General features: G+C 42.5%; 1 long non-coding RNA gene across 1 annotated transcript; it reads right to left on the bottom strand.

Annotated features, from left to right (window-relative positions):
* Positions 1–10,364: 10,364 nt before the first annotated feature.
* Positions 10,365–19,385, bottom strand: LOC116448194. The gene is made up of 3 exons (XR_004241840.1): positions 19,247–19,385; positions 11,317–11,408; positions 10,365–10,574 (listed from the first exon to the last, which is right to left on the bottom strand). It is a non-coding gene; the product is annotated as an uncharacterized LOC116448194 (long non-coding RNA).
* Between the last annotated feature and the right edge of the window lie 370 nt (positions 19,386–19,755).

Raw genomic sequence — 19,755 nt, 5'->3', positions numbered from 1 at the left:
AGGCAGCAGAGAAAGTCACGGGATGAGAGTTGGTTACATCCACGTATGCATCTGCTTCCTTGAAGGCTACAGTCAATCCAAAAGTCATCACAGCTGAGAGCACATGTTGGGACAAAACTTTGCTTTTCTTCTATCTTCATCATCTCATACAGAGTCTGCAGGGATGCTGGCTAGGAAATAGATAGTAAAGAAGCTCCTCTAGACTGGCCACTCTGTTGTGTAAGTTCAGCTGAAGCTGTCACTTGCCACGATTAAACTAAAGCCATAACACTTTCCCCGTGGAGGCAAGGACTTTAGAACCCATTGCAAGGTACAGGATATTATCTATGTACAGAAACAGCCAGCATGTCTGGTCAGGTGAGAGGCTAACCTCCCTTTTTCTGTAAGTGACCTTTGTGCCCTTCTATTTAAGAACCTTTAGTGAAGCTTTCCTTCCATTGTTGCACTCAGACTCTTTCCAAGTCCCACCACTAGATACCCACCCATTCCAGAATCATGATGCTCATTTAGAATATTTGGCGTTTCCCTAACAATTCATTCAAAATAGCACAAAGTACAGGAACTGCTCCCTCAGATAGAACAGTTTTCTGTTGTGTGCTTGTCTTACGGGTTATGGAGGAAACATTAATTTTATTTCTGAAATGTTCAATATCCCTCTTTTGTTGCTTTTTTCTTCGTTTGGTTTTGGTGGTATTTTTCTAAATCCCCTTATTCCCTCCAAGATGGGAAAAGCGTATTCTATTCAAGGACTTCTACACAGAGAAGCTGCTGAGCCAAAGGAATCCCCATGTCTGCCCTTCCTCCAACACACTTCACGTGGGAGCTCTCTGCCGCACCTTCCATGTCCCAAACACAGGCAGGCAGGAAGAGGTATGCCTGCTCTTTTGAGAGGTAGCAAGGAGAGGTTATATTGAGGTACAGCCTACGTCCAGCAAGGCACAAAGTCTCCCTCAACATCTGCTACTCAGACTTGTATCCTTGGGGCTAAATAGTCATGCTGATTACAATGAGCTCAAAAATCTGCTCATTTTAGGGAGAAAATAACTAAAAAAGCCTAACTACATTTACAAGGGGACTTTTTTTCTCCTTTGGGTTAGATTTATATCTGTCCTGGTTGTTGTCCAGGAGTTTACCTCTGATCTCCAGCACGCTGAGGATGAAACAGTCCATCTGACTCTAGTTACCAAAAAAAGCAATACTGATCCTACCAGGCGTCAGAGGGGAGATTACAAATGAGAGAAGGAGCCACCCCAGCTGGTTGGATACACTTCTAAATCCTTTCCTTTCCGCATCTCGCATTTGCTGTTTATTAAAGCAAAAAATAATAATGCACTGTTTACTTAGTGCACAGGGTAGCTGTAAAATTTAATTAATCACTGTAGCTTAGCTTGCTGAGATTTTTCAATGAAAACCACTATAAAATGTAATGCTTGCTATAAAGAAAACCCCTCAAAATTGCCTGACTTCCTGCTTTGGTATTGTACCTTATGGGACCAGAGACAGGACACTGCCTACAGTCCTGACTCGGCAAGTTCCTTGGAAGTAAGCACATACCTAAGCCAGTGAACACCAAAGAGTACATTGATATGGTTGACTTGGGATGACTTAAATTGGTGCCCTATAGACTGTCTGCTTCTGCATTTCCTGTCCCCCTCCAAGGGAGTCTGAACTACCAACGAATCTTTCCTTTCTCACTTCCAGATTTCCAAACACACAGTCAAAGCATGAGCCCCTATTAATAGTACCTTACTTCATGAACATCCCTATGGGTCTGGATGAGTGGGTACTTCACAGCGTGTTATTGTGAACAACAATTACATTTAGGATTGCTGACCTAGGAAAAGCAGTATTTCTGACCCCACCCCAACCCTGTCCCTCCCCAGAGCCTGGCTGGGATTTGCCCCAAGCTGTAACACATGAATGCACGTGGTGGTACAAAAGATCAATGCTGTATCTCAAGTGCTTCTTTTGTCTTCTGGGTAATTCACACGAATTATCACACAAATATATACTCTTACAAGCTGATAATCCCCCCAGACCTCCTTTGTTCTAAATCACATATGCTAGAAGACAGCAAATATTCGGGGTTTTTTTTTCCTAATTTACAGCCTTAAATAAAGATTAGGACATAGGGATGGGCTGAACACAATGTTTCCTCCTCCTGCAGGTATTACTTTCCCTGTTACAATCCGAACAAAAAAACCTCATGGGTTAATTTTTTCAGTTACAAGGAAAGGCAGAAAAGAAGAGGGCCCTTAGTGAGGTACAATAACATGTGCAGGTTTTCTTGGATCAATTGCCAGCATTGACACTGCATCCTTCAGCTAGCAGTCTGTGATGAATGGTACCCTGTAGCATTGGAGAGAGCAACAGCAGCCAGGCAGCATGGGTGACTGCGTGCCCTCCTAACTGGCTGATGAATCAGGAAACTCAAGAGACTCCGAGTGTGGGAGCTGGAGTGGTAAATGTTTTCATCTTTCTCTTTTATGATCTTCCCTTCTCCATTTATATAGGACATTTTAGAGATTGAGCTTTGTTACAAACTATTAGCCCAAGGCAGTGGGTTGGGGATGTGAGATCTCATGGAATGACAGAGCACAAGAAAGTGTGAACAACTGGAACTACATGTGATATTAGTGGTTTGTTGTTGGAGGAGTTTCTGTTTGGATTGTAGTTCAGACAGTTGCCTTGATGTATTGGAATGAAAATCAGCACCCAATGTGCCTAGAGACAAACCACAGAACTGTCAAAAAATACTTGCCTTTTTATCTCCCAGAATCTTGAATTCAAAATGAAAAGTCCCCATTCAGCCACAGCACAAAAACAGCTCGGCACTCACAGCACTGCAGAGTACTATAGGAAACAAGAAAAAACAACTCCCCCCCCCAAGAGCACCAACACGAGACACGGGTGTATCCAACTGCCCAGATTGCTCTGGCACACTCTGTGACACTGGAGAGCCTAACTTCAAGCAATCCCACCTCTGGTAATGGCCAAGAGTCAGGGAGGCAGCCACTCAGCTTGACCAGGTTTCAATGTGAAATTCAGCTTTCGTTCTGTGTTTTTTTCCATAGAGAAAAACAGAAGAGAAGAATACGGTATTTGCTAATATATCATGACCCATATGTGAGCAAGGCTTTAACCTGTGCACAACCAGTTTGTTCATCTGTGTTGCAGATCCAGCTCAGCTTGGTGTAAGCTCTCTATTCCCCGGGAGTCACAGATCCACACAAGCCAAGGGTGTGGGCTGGTGCTTGCACACCACGCTGAGCTGGAAGCAACACCATGTTTGTCAGGCACTTAAAACACCCAGCTTCAGCAGAGCTTGGGCATGGACGTTGTGCAATGGCTTCCCAGAAAACAAAAAAAAACCCACACAGGTGCTCATTTAAATAGCTGTAGGCCCCCTGTGAGTGCCAGGAATTTCTCTGGCCTCTTAACTAGCTACAGCTCTTAACTACCAAGATGAGAGAGTGAGCACAATGAAAATGATACCTTTCCTGGCACTTTGGGCTTGGAATGGCAACACGAGAGCCTCCTAGGGAACACAAAAATCTACAAGGAGAGTCCGTAGAGAGAAAGGAATACCTGGGGACACCCCAGGAACATTTGATTTCTCTAATGGTATGGCAACTTCACTCAAATATTTTATTTTAACTGAAAATTAGTAGTGATACAATGCTATGAGGTAAAATATTTCCTTGGGTTTACTACCACATGTCAAGATGGGAATCACTGCAGGACTGAGCTCATTCCACGGGCACGTTACAGAACTGTGTTAAATGGCTGAGAAGCCTTACAGGAGCTCTAGAACTGACCAGAATTAAAAATATTGTCTACAGACTATTAAAATAGCCCTTGTTGTCCCTCTAATTGTGAGAAGATTAGTTGTGAGATTTTCTTCCTATCAAATAAATTGTTCGTTTTCCACTTGAGGCAAACTAAACTGCCTACTGGGAGAGCCCTGCAATGGAAATGGCTGAGGAACAGAATTCCCAATTGTGAGGAACCGAGGGATTTAACCAAAGGGAATTGTTGTTTCCTTATTACATTTATCAGTTTACAAAACACGAGACCATAAAAGAAAAGGGAAGTTCCCCATGTTAAATATTTACCATTAAATTTCTGCAGGACTCCTACCATAAGTCAGAGAACAAGAGAAATCAAGTCCTTTATTTCCTGCTCCATGGTGTACATGATGCCTGCAGGATGAGACCAAAATCTTCACCCTGAAGGGAGCACTAAGATGGAACTGTCTTCTCCCTCTGAGTACATCTTTGATGGGTGTAGTTTCCTCTCTTCTTTTGCTCTCCTTCATTAATTTTTATTAAATTACTTCTAGGAAAACTTGAGATCTGTGGACAAAGCTTTTAATGATAGGAAACTGAATGAAGCAGGGCTAGGTTGGATGGGGCTTTGAGCAACCTGGTCTAGTGGAAGGTGGAAAGTGTCTCTGCCCATGGCAGAGGAACTGGAACCAGATGATCTTTTAAGATCCCTTCCAACACAAATCATTCCATGATTCTGTGAATGTTCACATTTAAATATAGAGTTTGATCTTCAAAAGCATAGGCTACAATTAATGAATGCACTAACACACCTTTATTTTCTAATAAATTTATTTTTCAATGCTTTTTAGTTTGTTTTTTGAGTATTTTTAGTCCATATTTTGTCTGTCCTTGCTTATGGGAGTGGGAAATTTTGAGTCAACTAAACAAAAGTAACTTCCAGGTCCTTCAAGCAGATGAAATTGAACATGCATGTTCTACTGGAAAAAAAAAAAAAAGAATATCTAACTAAGCCACAAAACCCCAAGGAAAACCACCATTTTCACACTTAGGTACAAAGCATTTGAAAAATTGTCATAGTAAATCCCCAGGCAGAAAGCAGGGAGACACTCGGTGATGGACTCTTGAGTGAGGTAATCCCACATTAGAGGCGATTTGACTGCACAGTCAAAAATCATACAGGCAACTCTTTGAGTCCATAAGGATTAATGGCATACCTTTCTATTCTACTTCAACAAGAAAAAATAACACGAAAAAGTCTTCCTTGGTCTAGCACATCCATCAGAACATTTTCCCCATCACCTTCCTAACACTCAAACAAGGAACCCATTGACCAACTCTGTTCATCCAGGGGAGCAGCAACAAGGAGAACGAATGAAGACATTGGGGAAGACAGCAGAGGGAGACTGCAAAACCTGACAGCTTGGCCTGGAAAACTGCAGGTCAGGCTGCCTTCAGCAAGTCAATATTCCGTGTGGGTCACCCTGAGTAAAGGTCATATTTTGTTTATTTCTGCTGGAAGAAGTGTCTGAGGAGGCCAACAGAAGAACCCAGCAAGAGTGACAAATGTTTTGGTTACAGTTGCAGGATGCTCTGGCAACCATGGGATATTCCAGGAATGTTTGCCCATAACAAAGCCTAAACTTGTCTGGAATATACTGAGGTTTCTTATAGTTCAGGCACACCTCATATGTAAGTAGTCTCTGTCACTTTTAATAGAAATACTAGAAATACTTGTTCTCCAAACAAGGCCGAATAAGGTGGCCAGAATTACTTCAGACAGGAAAATTAAGCTTTCCTATAATTCCAGTAGATCGTAAAATTCTGTGGCCTTTGGCCCTCAAAGGTTGTTTCCTAAAGCAAGTCACAGTGCTGCAGGACCAGGGTGATGAAAGCAGCTGTCAATGGTTGAGTCCTGAAGTATCCCAACAGCCACAAAGCACAGAAGTTCTGAGTTCACAACATAACATGAGCTTAAGGATCACTGCCAGACTCGACCCAGCTCCTCTAACCTGACTTCTGTCTGGTGGTATCCCACCTACTGGTTCAGTCTGGGAACTGGGTGAAGTCCACGTCTCCATTAACGAGAAGGTGCCACAAGGAGGGAAGAGGTGAAACCATCCTCATTGACCTTGGGGATCTCTGTTAATGTCATACAAATCCTGGAGAGAGTAGAGTCACGCCACTGAAAAAGTATAAATTTCTAGCCTTGAATTTCAGCCATGCAAAGACCACCTTTTCACCTCCATCTCTCCACAGTTTCAGGCCAGAGCAGCCTGTTTTTGCCACTTGAATGGTGCTAAATGGAGTGGACAGAAATTCATATTGAGCAAAGCTCTTATGCAGAACAACCAATTGTCGTCCTGGCCTAGAGACCCAACACTGTGGATGTGGAAAATGCAACAATGGCACCATGAAACAGCCTCAAAAGCTCATTATTCTAAAGCAAAGATGAGGCACAGTGAAAAATGAGTACTCACTATACTTACTTTAACAAGCAAAAGATATCAGACTTGGCCAGGTCAGTCCTGAATCTTTTCAAAGCACTTGGAGCTTGATTTTTTTCTGCTATATGTCAATAAGGTCAAACTTCCAGAGTTAACCTCTCAATTTGCATGGCAACGAAACACAGGAGAAGTCATACATTTACCAATATAGCTTAGAAAAGATGATATAATAGAGAAATATTCACCATTGAAGGTAAAACAGAAGGACTAAATAAAAGGACTCCACCTGCTTTTAATTTGAACCCGCAACACAAGGGAGAAGTTAAAACTCAAATAGGTACATACATTCCTTTGAAAAGCTAGATCTGTGCCTGAACAAAAGAAAGAGGCTTTTCACTTACCTCCTGTGGTATCAAAGAGCCCATTAAAAACCAATAAAATATTATGAAGCTTTTTCCCTTTGTGAAAAAGTGCAATTAATATCCTTCAGCAGATGATTATTGATTTTTATAAAGCAATTTACAGGCTTCTAAAGTCATGATTATTCAACCCTCTGGGGGCCAGAAAGGAAGAGTTTTCAGAAGTAGGAATCGTATTCTCATTTCCGTATCAGCACAGCCAGAATTTACAGACTTCTGGTTTGGTTGGTTTTTTTTGGTTTTTTTTTTTTGCCCCCAGGATATTTTTGTTGTTGTTGATGTTGCAGTGCTCCAGCACAGCATTAACCCTTTTATTCTCTCCCACCTGAGACAGATTTTTTTCGTGATCTGTTCTTGAAGTATATTGCCTGTCAGATATTTATCCGCTGCTCACGGCTGGTGGGTTAGATGCTCAGCAGAGTAGACTTTGTGTCAGAAAATCAGCAGCTGCTCATATATCACAGTGGTCATTAGCAGAGGATAATTCTGGACCTTTGCCCACAGCACCTTGCTATGGCAAGAGAAAGGCTATAAAACCCTAGGCCCTGTCAGCTGTTGTCATTTAGGTGAGAATTTATCAGGTCTCAGAGTGCCCTCTGACTGGATTATTATGAATAATGAATGAAGCTTTATGCCACACTGAGGCATTAATAAGACTGGGATGACTGGGAGAAATTCAGTCCAACATCATAGCAGTAACTTTGTGTGAGCGAGTACACAGCTGGTGGGCTTGCTGGATTCAGCCTGTGTTAGACACTGCCACTGAAATGAGGAGCTCATTTAATTATTGAGCAAGGGGGCACAGTGCTTTTGATTTAGCCTATGGGCGGTATTACTGACCTGCTCACAGAAAGCTTGCAACAAAAGGCTCTCTACCCTTCAACCAAACTCATTTTCTGCTCTTAAGGAGCTGGATCACTGAGCCCTCCCCAAAATAAAAACAGCGAATGTCAATCTTCATATTTACTATTAATCTACCTTTAAAAAAGGATATGTAAGAGCAACCAGCTAACAATAACTCCCTAAAATCTCCTCATACAGTTGTCTAACCTGTTGGTGATAACTCTGGGGATATCAGCCAGGATTACCAATTTTCTTCCTTGTTTTTTCCTCAGTTCATTCAATATGTGTATCCCTACGGCGCACAAATGAGAAACGGGGAAGGAAGGAGACAAAAAGGCAGCCACTGACCTAACTTGGAGGGGAAAAAAAGCAACAACAACAAAAAAAAGCAGATGCACAGCAGAGACTATTGGCAATAATCTACCTCCTGGTGCAGCAGCTCCAGCTGCACTCCAGAGGAATGAGCCCTCAGAGCTGACAAGCACTGGAGGCTGTCATTTGTCTTGGTACCACCTCCACTAGGAAAATTATTTTATAGGGCTGGACACACTTTTACAGACTCTTTAATACCTTAGGTGCATAATATCATTAGAACCTTAGGCTCTCAGTATCTCATATTACCGTGCTCTCAGCAAAAACAAAAACTGCATGGTCTCTTTCAAATAAACATGTTCTCTAAACTAACTTTCTTTTCATTTTTCCCCCTTTAATTTGGCATGCAGTCTCAAGCAAATCCTTGCTAATACTAGGCCCCATTCTTCCAAATGGCACTAAATAAGGAGGCACAGAAGGAGGAGCCAGGGAAGGAGATCACCAACTGGAGGCACCATGTCTCAGAAACACAACTCTCTCAGACAGAAACGTGTAATTCAGGAGCACTATTTCAACTCATTCCTCAAACACAGGCAGTGCTAGGACTTGGCTTAACTCTCACACCAGCCTCTCCATTTTTACAGCAGAGCCACTGATGCACAGTCAAATCATGAACAGAGCAAAAGGTTTTTTTCAAAGGGCAAATGCCTTTTTGGCAGGGGCTGGACATAGGAAACACTCCATTGAAAAGGCTCCATTTCCAGCTTACTCACACAGTCACAACTGGAGAGCAGAAGAACCACAAGGAATGGCAGACTGGGGACACGACACCGACCACGGGCAGCTCTGAGAGCCAGCCTCTGCCACCAGGCACAGCCCTTGGGCACACAGCCCAACCAGAACTTTACAAGCAAACATGTCAGACAAGTTTAAGAAGCTTTTCTCCAAAATGTTATCACCTTGGGTACGATATTAACACTACAAGTTTTAAAACATACTGTAGCAGCCCTCAAAGCAAATATTACATTAAAAGTCCTTAACTTGTCCCAGCTCAGTTTCTGCTCTTTGATCCTAACTGCTTCGACCTTCCTGACTCTCAGATAGGACTCATTTTCAAGTATAATGTTCAAGACTTTGTTATTTAATAAAAATCTGACCACGAAAAAGAGGGAAATACCCACATCCACAATTTTTTTTTGAACAATATGTAAGTTCTTAGGACAGCAAATTTCATTGTAATAAGGAAGCCCAGTTCAGTCTCTGTTTTGCAGCGACAATATGGCCCCTTTCCCACACTTTTACTACTCTTCTATGAAAAGCAAATTGTAAAAAGATGACAATCCCTTAATTCCTTTATTTCATATAAATAATGTAAAATGTTTCATTTTCATTATTTCAGTGCTAGACACCTGTATTTAACAGAAAACTTGGTGTAATCTGGAACTCTGAAATCCAATTTTACAACTACTGAAATAGTAAGATTCCTATAGATTTTTCATTTTACTGGATTTAAAATATTTATCATTACTATCACTCACTGTGTATTTTTTATAATATCTTCATATTTTTATGGCTTTGATCTAGAATGCCTCATATTTACATCCTGCCACTTTTGCTATGTATGGGGAATTTAAAGATGACAGCGCAGTCATGTACATTTTTAACTTGTGGATCTTTCCATTTATCACTCTTTCTCACAATGAGTCAGGAATGTAAATAGTCTATGCTTGATTCACATTGGTGAAAAAGCTTTGAAAAGCTGTTTAGAAAGCCAGGAAACAGAAAACTGAGTTTTCTTTTTTTTTTTCATTTAATAATCTTTTTGTCTCAAGGTGGCTTCCATCTTAGTAAGAGATTTTGTATATTCACAGCATTTTGTCTGTAAGGACCTCCTGTTTTGGTAAAAACAGCCACAGTCCTATTTTGGAGGCAATAGCAGCATGAATGGGAGTAAAAAGCATAGTCCCGCAATTCATTGAAGTGTGATGGCCACAGGCTTGGGTTTTTGGTTGTTTTGGGGGGGGGGGGGGGGGGGGCTGTCTTTTTGGGACTTTGTGTGGTTTGGGGATTCTTTTCTTTCTTTGTTTTTAAGGAATCTACGGGGGTCTGGGTGACAACAGGAACCGGGTGTTTACCTCACCTGGTTTTCCTGAGTGTGTCCCAGGCTAAGCCTCACTTGTGACGCATATGGTAAATAACCTTTTATTTCAGTCTATTGAGGGTTTTCCCCCCTCTTCCCCATTATTGCCTTCTCTGATGGAACTTCCCCATGTGGAGTTTGGGGACAGCAGGTGCTGCTTAGCCCACTTCAGACCCAATACCCAGGCCCCCACCCCATGAGAGAAGTGCCCGACCAGGACCACAGTGGTGGATCACAGTCTGCCTTGTGATGCTCCCTCTGTGCAGAGAACATGGAGCTAAAACAGCATCCCTGATACCCTCCTCCCACTGCACCTCCTTCTGCTCCCTTGGCTCACAATCCATCCTAATTTCCTAACGCTTCATTTGTACTCTATTTCCACTAAAATATTTATAAATGGGATTACATACCCTTAAAAGACATCGTCTTTTCAACAGCAGAATAGAGCCAGGAGAAACCTGCCCAGTCTTGGCAGCCTGAATCCTCCCCATGCCAGAAGAAAACTCACCAGTGGCAAACGTGTTTGTAGAACTTGCAAGAAGTTAATTTTAGCTTCTTTTGTGATTTTTAAATATCCATTTGGTATTACAGATGTCTTGCTGCAAAGTAACATTGCCAGTGACACCTAAAATGTAAGAAGCTAATGAAACATAACTACACTTTTTTTTTGACTTTTTTTTCTTTTTAAAGTCCCTGAACCATGGGTAACCTATGCAGTTATTCCTAAGTCATTGTAATGTTTCAAGCTGTTCTCATGTTTAACAAATTATTACCACAATTCACTGGAAAGTGGAATTCAGAGGCAAACTGTTCCCACCTCCCCTCCCTGGGGTTCTCAATGTCCAGGATTTACACAAGGCAAAACAGAGTGATACTTGAGGAAGGAAGGGGAAAAAAAATCTGTAATTTGCAAATAATGGCCAGAAATGCAGCCTTAGAGGCAGTGAAACAATTTGTGAATTCAGCTGCATTTTGACTACTGAAACACACATACACATACTAAACACATACATAAAAGTTAAAGTTGCCTCTTTGCACAATGCTGAATGTCCACATGGCAACTCTCCCACCTTTTTTCTAGTGTGCCATTATAACGGAAACGATATCTTGGGGAAGAAACCCACCCTCTCAGCAGAAAACCCCCAGCTCAAACCCCACGCTCACAGTAAAGTGTCCTATACTAAGTTGATCCTTTTCATTCCTTTGAGCCACCCAAGATTTTTGAGTGCACCTGTGAGCCCCAGGAACGGCCTGTATGGCCACACATGCACCAGCCCTTTGGAAGGAAGCATCCACTGGTGAAATTGTGAGAGTCAGGAAACAAATGTTCCCCTCAGTCCCATCCCTCCACACAAACCATCTGGTACCTTATGGCAGAGGCGCTGCAGCTCCTGGCTCATCCCTGGCTGGTTGTTGCTGTCTGTGGGGTTCTGCATCGTTCCATGGCAGCTCTCCTTCCCTAATTAAAGTAATAGAGATGAGTCCAACTGAGTTTCACAAAATAACAGAGGCAGAGAATGGGTCAGGTTGGAAGGGAGCACAGGGGGTCATCTGGTCCCACCTCCCATCCAAGCAGGGTCATCCCAGAGCACAGTGCACAGTTTTGCAGCCAGACAGCTCTGGAATATTTCTCTGCTGTTGGGCACACACTCCAGTTTTTGCTTTGGATGAAATCTAGAGACAGACACACTTGTTTTAAAATGGGACTCTTCATGGAGACAACATTTCATGTTTTAATTTTTTGGGTGCATAATCTAGGAGCATTGGTATTCCCACCTTTTGATTGCAGTAGAGTTAATGGACACATGTAAGAACACAAATACTGCCTAACCAGCTTTATTTTATTATCAGCAATAATGAGTAGCAACCCATTAATTTTAAAAGTCGAGGCATACACTGTAAAGTTAATGAGAACCCAGAGTCAATTAAAATAACAACAATTAGGGCATTTTATTGATTTCTCAGCTATCTTTTTTCTGTAGCAATTTTGTGGCACATACCACACTGATCATCTGTGTGATATGCTTCAATGCAGACAATCATCTCCATTTAAAAACTCTTTTACTTTATTATGACTGAACAAGACATGCTGCTTTAAAAATTCTGGTTTATTATTATATATTTAAACCATGCCATTTATACGATTTTGTAAAGCTTTAAACCATTTTTCAAGCTTAAAATTTCTTAAAAGTTGGATTAGGAGGATAGGTGGAAGAAGAGACTAGTCTTTCCCACCCCATATTTTGAACGTGTTAATTCAAGGTTCTCTTCTGGAGAAGAACTTTTTTTCCCTAAATTTATTTCCAACTACTTTTGTTTTCCTTGAGGGACCTTTGAAACACTATATTGCTACTTTTCATGTTTTTTATTTGCCCTCTGGAACAATAAAGGCTCAAAGGTTCATAAATATGCATTCTGTAAATGTATTATGCTGACAAAGTGTTGCTCAGATAGCTGCTTTTGCCTTTAGGGAATGAATAAGTTTACAGCATGCTTAAAAAACAGTGTGAGGGGAAAGAGAGAGAGGGAGAGCTGTGTCAGCGTGTGGGCTGAAAATGGAACAAAAGAGTTATCCTGAATGCACAGAAAAGAGAAAATAAAGTTAGGTAAGACACCACAGCTAGCACCTTGCAATAAGAGGGGGTGGGGATCTGAGGGTGCTACTCCTCAGTGATGTGACTGAGAGGGCGTCAGACCTTGTTTTCCAGGAAGGCTGCATGGACAAGGGTTCATAAATCAAACTTTTTTTGCTGATTGTGGCACATTAATCAGGGTAACTCCTTTGTTCTTCCCAAAACATTCAGTTCCTGGCAGAGTCCTTGTCCTGGTTCATTCTCATCCCATCAGACACAGATCTGCTTCAGTCATCCCTGCCTCGCTGGAAGCTCAGGGCTGGTGCTTATCAACATGTACACTTTCAGCAAGAAGAAAACATTTAGCAGTTAGAAATACCATTTAAACACATACCTCCAAATTGGGTCATTAATGCTGATGTGACAGTAGGCTTTGACAGATTAGACTCCAGACCAGGGAACTGGGTTTGCACAGCAAGGTTTTGGTAGCAGGGGGCGACAGGTGGCTCCCATGAGAAGCTGCTGGAAGCCTCCCCCAAGTTTGATGGAGCCAATGCCAGCTGGCTTCAGGCTGCTGGCCAAGGCTGAGCCCAGCAGCAGTGGTGGCGACATATTTGGGACAACCTATTTAGGGGACAGGCAGGAACTGCACAACAAAAGCTTCAGCCAGAGAGAGAAGAGAGAATGAGAAAGAAGCAGCTCTGCAGACACTGAGATCAGTGAGGAGGGAGGGGCAGGAGGTGCTCCAGGCGCCAGAGCTGAGATTCCCCTGCAGCCCGAGGTGCAGCCCATGGTGAGGCAGCTGTGCCCCTGCAGCCCAAGAAGGTCCATGGAAACAGCAGCATTGCACAGTGGTGCTTCTTGTCTCCTGAGGATGCAAGGCAGAGCCAAGCCAGCCCAAGCTGCTTCCATTCCCACCTGGAATCATATGCACATACACAGACATGCTCTGCCTTCACTCTTCACAGGATGATGACTTCTCCAAAAGTCATTTCTGCACTTACGGCTAAACAAACATGCCAGTACTGTGAGGCTACAGGTGATCTCTTGGACCTACAAATTTTAAGCCCCTGATATTTAATATGGATAAAATCCTAAGGGATAATGTAGCCAACCAGTTGCTAGCTCCAATTTTTTAATAATCTTTGAGCTACTGGCTCAATGTCTCCTAAGCACATATATTACATATTTTCATATATATATATTTTCCTACTTCACTATCTAGGTTTGTGTCTGGTTCTTTTCTTGATGAGTGTCATGGGATGACCTATCTTATACACCAATACTGGCTACTAAAGATATTCTTTGTGACCTGAGATTGTCTTAAGCTAACTTGGTCTCTCAAAAGCCAATCTTTCCTGTTCTCCTTCACTCCATTCCTTTATTTTATGTTACGTTTCTCTTAGGCCAGTATTAAATATTTAAAGCTTCTTGATATTTTTTTCATAAGATTTTTTTTTTTTTGTATTCTTGCTTTGTTTCTTCTTCTCAACTGTAAAAAACTGTAGGAAAAAGCAATTTCCATCTGAACAGTTAAAGGATGCTCCTTTAGCCACGTGAACAATTACAATGCTTGCAAAAGTAAAATATCAACAGACTACAAAACCCCCTTCAAATAACGTCTGGCCTGTTGTATTACACAACTCTCAAAAGCCCCCAAAACCTCTAACTTGAAACCAAGTTTAAAACCTTGTATGACTACATACCATAAAGAACGCTAAGTTTCCAATCTAAAGTTGTTCTCCTCAGAGAAGGCAATTCTTAGCAAAAATAATCATCAAGCTGCGCCTCACCAAACCCTTCTCTAAATGCTGCAAAGAGAGCACTGCAAGATGTATTTCCTGGTACAGCTCTCAGGATACATCAGTCTGCTTTGCTGTCTGGTGCTCAGCAAAACCCCAGACACTGCTTAGGGCAAGCCGGGGTATTTGAGAACACACAGCTTTCATTTAGCCTCCTAATTATCCCTGGTGCTCATCCACCAGGGAGAGCCTGAACTCAGTCTGTGCCACAGTTCCCAAACTGCAGGGAATGAGGCACATCCACCCCAGAGTCTGGGAAGGTGCCTGTCCTGGATAAAAAGGCTCGAAGGGTGCAGCGAAGGCTCTCTGGAAGCCTTGCCCCATGAATGGGGATGAAGAGGCAGTCAAATAATCACATCTACTGCTGTGAAGGTATGAACCGATGTTCTGGCTTTGCCCCTCTTGTACAAAGCTTCCACGAGAAGCAGCAGGGGTCTAAAAGCCTATGAAGCCTCAGTGTTAGCTTGAAACTCTCCCTGACAGGAGAGTAAAGTTTGAAACAGAAAATATTTCACTAGTCCCCTCTGTTTTTATAACTCCACTGTAGCCTAGCACAGCTCTGGCCACAGGCAGACAAATCCCAAAAACCTGAGGTTTTTTCCTAATCTGCATTACAGGTCACTATATTGTTCCACTGCCGCTTTTACCACCCCAAATTTGCTTTGCTGAAAAGCACATCCTCTGTTTCAGTAGATATTTATTTCCATAAAGCTCATTTTTTCTGAGTTGAAATTATTAAAATGGCCATCTTTGATGTACACTATGTTCCTACATCTAAAATTGGAACGTTCGCCCAGTTATATCTCAGCCCAATTCTGCCAGTGACTCTGGATTCAAAGCAAAATAAACTCACAAGAAAAAGCCTACTTGCAGAGCACAGAATAAAAAAAGGCATTTCATTGTTTAAGATTGGACCAATCTCCCTCTTTCCCAACAATGCAGGATTAGCAAAATTTTTTTAAGTTTTTCTCAAAATAATTACAAGTTTAACTTGCAAAAATGGAGCAGATCATTCTAGGAATAAATCTGGGGCAAAAGCATTAAAAAACTCTTGGTAAATATATTTTTATTAAGAATGAGAGCTTTAATCTATGTTTTCAGTGCAAATCTCAATACCCATTCAAATGGCAAATTAACTTAATACCTCCTAAACTCATGCAAAACATGGCTTTGACCTAAAAGTGGCTGCTCTGTGGGACAGGATGTCAAACAGATGTGCCACAGCAACGCAGGGGCCTTTCCCCCAAGAGCCCTGAACTGTGCCAGACACTGGCCCTGAGCTCTGGCTGCAGATACAGCCAACAGGGGCTGGGCACCTTGGCATGACTGTGTGCCATTTATTTCCCTGAAGTGGCACTGATTGCCAACAAGTGAACAAAGTCAGATTGTTGGCCGCCAGTTCAATTAAACCCCTTGACAGGGAAAACAAAGTTTCCTCATATGGACCAGGCTAGGTTTTAAACTGAAATTGTAAGCAATAAATCACTGACAATCAATTAAGGATGAGGGAAGGGGGGATATAATAATCCAGTTGTCAGCCAGGTTGTTCAGTCTGCAAGCAGTCATTGGCAGAAGAAAGGTGAAAGTCATAAAATGAAGAGGGGGAAAAAAAAATAGGCTCCTGGGCTATTCAAGACAGAGACAGACACACTGTGAGGGTTTCCAACAGAAATATAACAGATCAAGACAGGGGATACAGATGCACACATGTTCTGCATCTCTCCCATAGATCTAGTTTAATAAAGCACAAATGATGATCATTTTTTCCTTTTCTTTTTTCTTATCTATTATTAGGTTTTTCAAGTGTGTAAGTGTGTCTTAATCAAAAGAAAAGTTCCATACAGCTCTTGACATCAAAGAAGAGCATTTCCAAAGCTATTACAGTATCAAAGTAATATTCTGTGCAGAATCTAAGGTGAACCATTGGAATAATCCTTCTGGGATAGAGATGAAAAAATGCTGCATTCAATGTTGCCCAGAAGCATCCAAAGCAATCTATCAAAAAAGACATAAAAATATTGGGCCACACTTACTTGATGCATGTACTCACCACTACTATTATTTTCCTCCATTTCCTCTTTGTCTGCTTAGCTACTAATCTTACCTTTGTCTGAAAGTTCCTGCTGTACATATGAAAGTACCAGAGCTGATTAGTGAGTCACAGGAGGAAATTACCTCTGATGTGCTTCAAATCCATGCACCTTTTATGTATTTGAATCGCATTATGAAAAAAAATGTGTTAAGGCAAAAATAGCAGCATTGTAGCAGCACTAAGGTGAGAGTGCTGGACATGAGCAATCCTTTTCATGTGCTCCTAATACATTTTCACTGTGCTATTAGAGACTTCTCTTCTGCTTATTGAATATACATTTAAAGGTAAACTATATTTAACTACAGCAGTTTAGCTGGATAACCCATTTCAGTAAAAGACTTTGCTAATCCAAGCAACCATCAACTTAATTATATGCCCTGTACAAGACAGAGATTTCTCCCTTCAGCTGTGTGAGTGAAGCGCCAGTTTCCTTGCAGAAGAGATGGGCACTCTGGTTGCTGCTGTGGTCAAGAGAACAGAGAGGGTGGGGGAAGAGAGGGAGAGAAGGTAAGGAGAAGTTATCGAACACAAGCTGTTCCGGCTGACAACAGTAGTTAACTTGCTCCTTGAACTTAACATCTGGTAGCATTTTCATCTTCTGAACACTTGTAAAACCTTATGGTACTTTAGACAGTGGGAGCTCCTTTCCAAAAGAAATTTTAACAGTACAAAGAGACCACAAAATCCATTTCTTACTGGGCCAGGGGATTTCTAATTCTCAACTCACAGCTTACTTCAAGAATACCCTAGAAGTTCTTCCTTTGTGTAGTTTTGTGAGAGCAGTTTTAGCATTAATTTTCAGCAGGGATAGTATGCATATATGGAAAGGTTGCCTCTATATTCCTCATGATTAAGGAACAAATATGGTAGATACAGATATTTTTCTCCTTCACTGCCTTATAAGGCCAGTATGGGAACCAGAGAAAACTTCATTGCTACCAAAACACATCTAAAATTAATATCCACAGAGAAAGATACAGTATTTTGTGAAACTATGGTTCCCACCTTTGAATATCCAACTGGCAGTGCCAAGGGCCTGTAGAGGGTAAGGAACAGCTTCCCACCCCCTGGAAGGGGGCACAGTGGCATGAATACCTTCCTGCTGCTGCAGGAGAGGGTGGCAGCGATGGTGTGGGATGCTCTGCCCCCAGTGCATGCAAACTGGGCCAATGAAATTAAGCCAGTTAGAGGCCACCATCTCCTAATTCCTTCTTCCCTCAGAGTACTGCTAAAGCTATACTGGAAACTGAATTGGGGTCAAATGAAGTCAGCAAAGATTGATAGTTTGATATAAAATGAGCTTTAAAGGCACTCCACCACTGGCAATATGCAAGCAGCACCAAGAGTCAGCCAGCCACAAAGACACGCACGTCCAGCCTGTGTTGTAGAAACTGCTTGCAACCAAGCTTCACTCAAAACACAAATGTAAAATAGCCCTTTAAAAGGGTTTCTTTCTGACACATTTGTATATTGTTGCATGACGGCTGTCCTCAATATGTGCAATTAACACCTGCTCCTTCTGGGAAAGACTTTTTAAAAAGCAAAGGATGTGATTAGGTGAGGAGGCCTTGGTGACTACTGAGTCGCTGTGCACACTGCATTTGCCACTCTCTCTAAATCAGCACCACCCCAAAGCATGAAACAAGCCTGTGATCATAACAAAAATGCAATCCAAACCTGCTGTGACCCAAAATGCAATGCTTTTGCCTCAGTCTATGAGACAGCATACAATAAACATCAAACCTGGAATGAATGCTAAGCTTTGCATAAATACTACTCCAATTAAAATAGGATTGAATACTTGCAAATACTACAGATTCATTAAGAACCGTCGGAATTGGAGAAAACTGTGAGGAACTGCAAAATTCATTTATCAAAAGGAAAAAAAAGAGCAACCTATACCAGAAGAAAAGAAATATTTTTCACTATAGTCAAACACAAGATAATGCATTATAGAAAAAATAATGGAAAGCATAATATTTTCCTTCCAAATGAAGTTTGTTCCAAAATTTATTTTAAAGCAACTGTAGAAGTAGACACACCTGAAGACAGATCTTTAAAAATATTATGCTCCTAGATCAGATGAAGAAAGTTCCAAAATAAAGGAACCAGACTGCAGTTTTAGCAATGCAGATGCAATCTGGAAGACATAGATCCTTAACAACCTCAAGCACCAAACGTAGTGTGCTGAATCCAAAAGTAGGGCAGTCGGGAGAAAAAGTTACCACACCAACTTTTGGAGGAACCTTTGTCCGAACTCACTGTCAAAACCATCCTTGGGAATTTTATACCTTTACTACACAAAGGAAACTCCCCTTCTAAGCTGGGCCCCTCCTTTTCCTCAACATCCTAAGCGCATTTTTCTTAATTTGAAGTTAAGGAAGGTTCCCCGTGGGACCATTCCCGAGTCACAGTCCCAAGGCCTCGCCGCCCCTGCAGGGGCCGGAGCCCCTTCACGGCGGGCGGCTCCAGTGACCGGGGGGTCCCGTTTGATTCCCCGCACACCCCCCTCAGTCAGACCAGGCTTCCCTTGGCAGAGCCTTAGTCTCGTTCCATAAAGCCATTTATTCACGGCACAGTAACACAGAAACAGCCCGAGCTGAGGAGGGACCCCCCAAAAAGGAGCCCTGGGCTCTCATCCCCTCACGGCCCGACCGCGGGAAAGCCTCGTTCTTCCTGCGGAGTGCTGGGCTCCGGCCGTGCCCGCTCACCCGGCTGCGCCCTCTCCGCGCCCTTTGCCACGCAAAGGCACAGCAGTTCACGGCCTCTCCTCCGCGGTCACACCCGGAGCCCAATCTGCATCCCGACCTGCAGCTGCAAACTGAGTTACCTGCACCAGGTGTGTCCCACGAGACACGGGCGAGGTTCGCAGCCTCCTGCCCTGGGGCTGGATCCCCGCTGCAGAGCTCAGGAGCATCCAAGGCCAGGAGCTGTGCAGCTGAGCACTCCCAGGACACAGCTCTGGCCCTGCGCGGAGCTGTCCCGGGGAGCTGCAGGCATCATCAGGCTGTGTGTTACTTTGTAGGATTTCCTATGCTTGCATTTACCCCTTCACCCTTCCCCTGCACACTCACAGGGGAAGAACATGCTGCGCAGGTGGGTGAAGGACAAGCACAGGCTGCTCTTCCATCTCCTCCTATTTGCACCAATGTCTTGTGATAGATTTAATACAGCTTTTGGAGAGTTCAAAGTTCAGGAAAAAACAGATAACTTGAGGTAGAAACTTGCGAAGTATTTGTCACCATGCTGCCCTAGAGGGATCAAAAATCAAGAAACGTGTTCATAGACAGCTCCCCCTTAAATCCATGCATAAGCATTTGTACTTTTGAACAACTGGAC

This window comes from Corvus moneduloides, chromosome 9, assembly GCF_009650955.1.
Source record: "Corvus moneduloides isolate bCorMon1 chromosome 9, bCorMon1.pri, whole genome shotgun sequence".
NCBI classification, from domain to species: domain Eukaryota; kingdom Metazoa; phylum Chordata; class Aves; order Passeriformes; family Corvidae; genus Corvus; species Corvus moneduloides.
The sequence above is the reverse complement of the archived record's forward strand: the minus strand, read 5'-3'. Positions and strand labels throughout refer to the sequence as shown.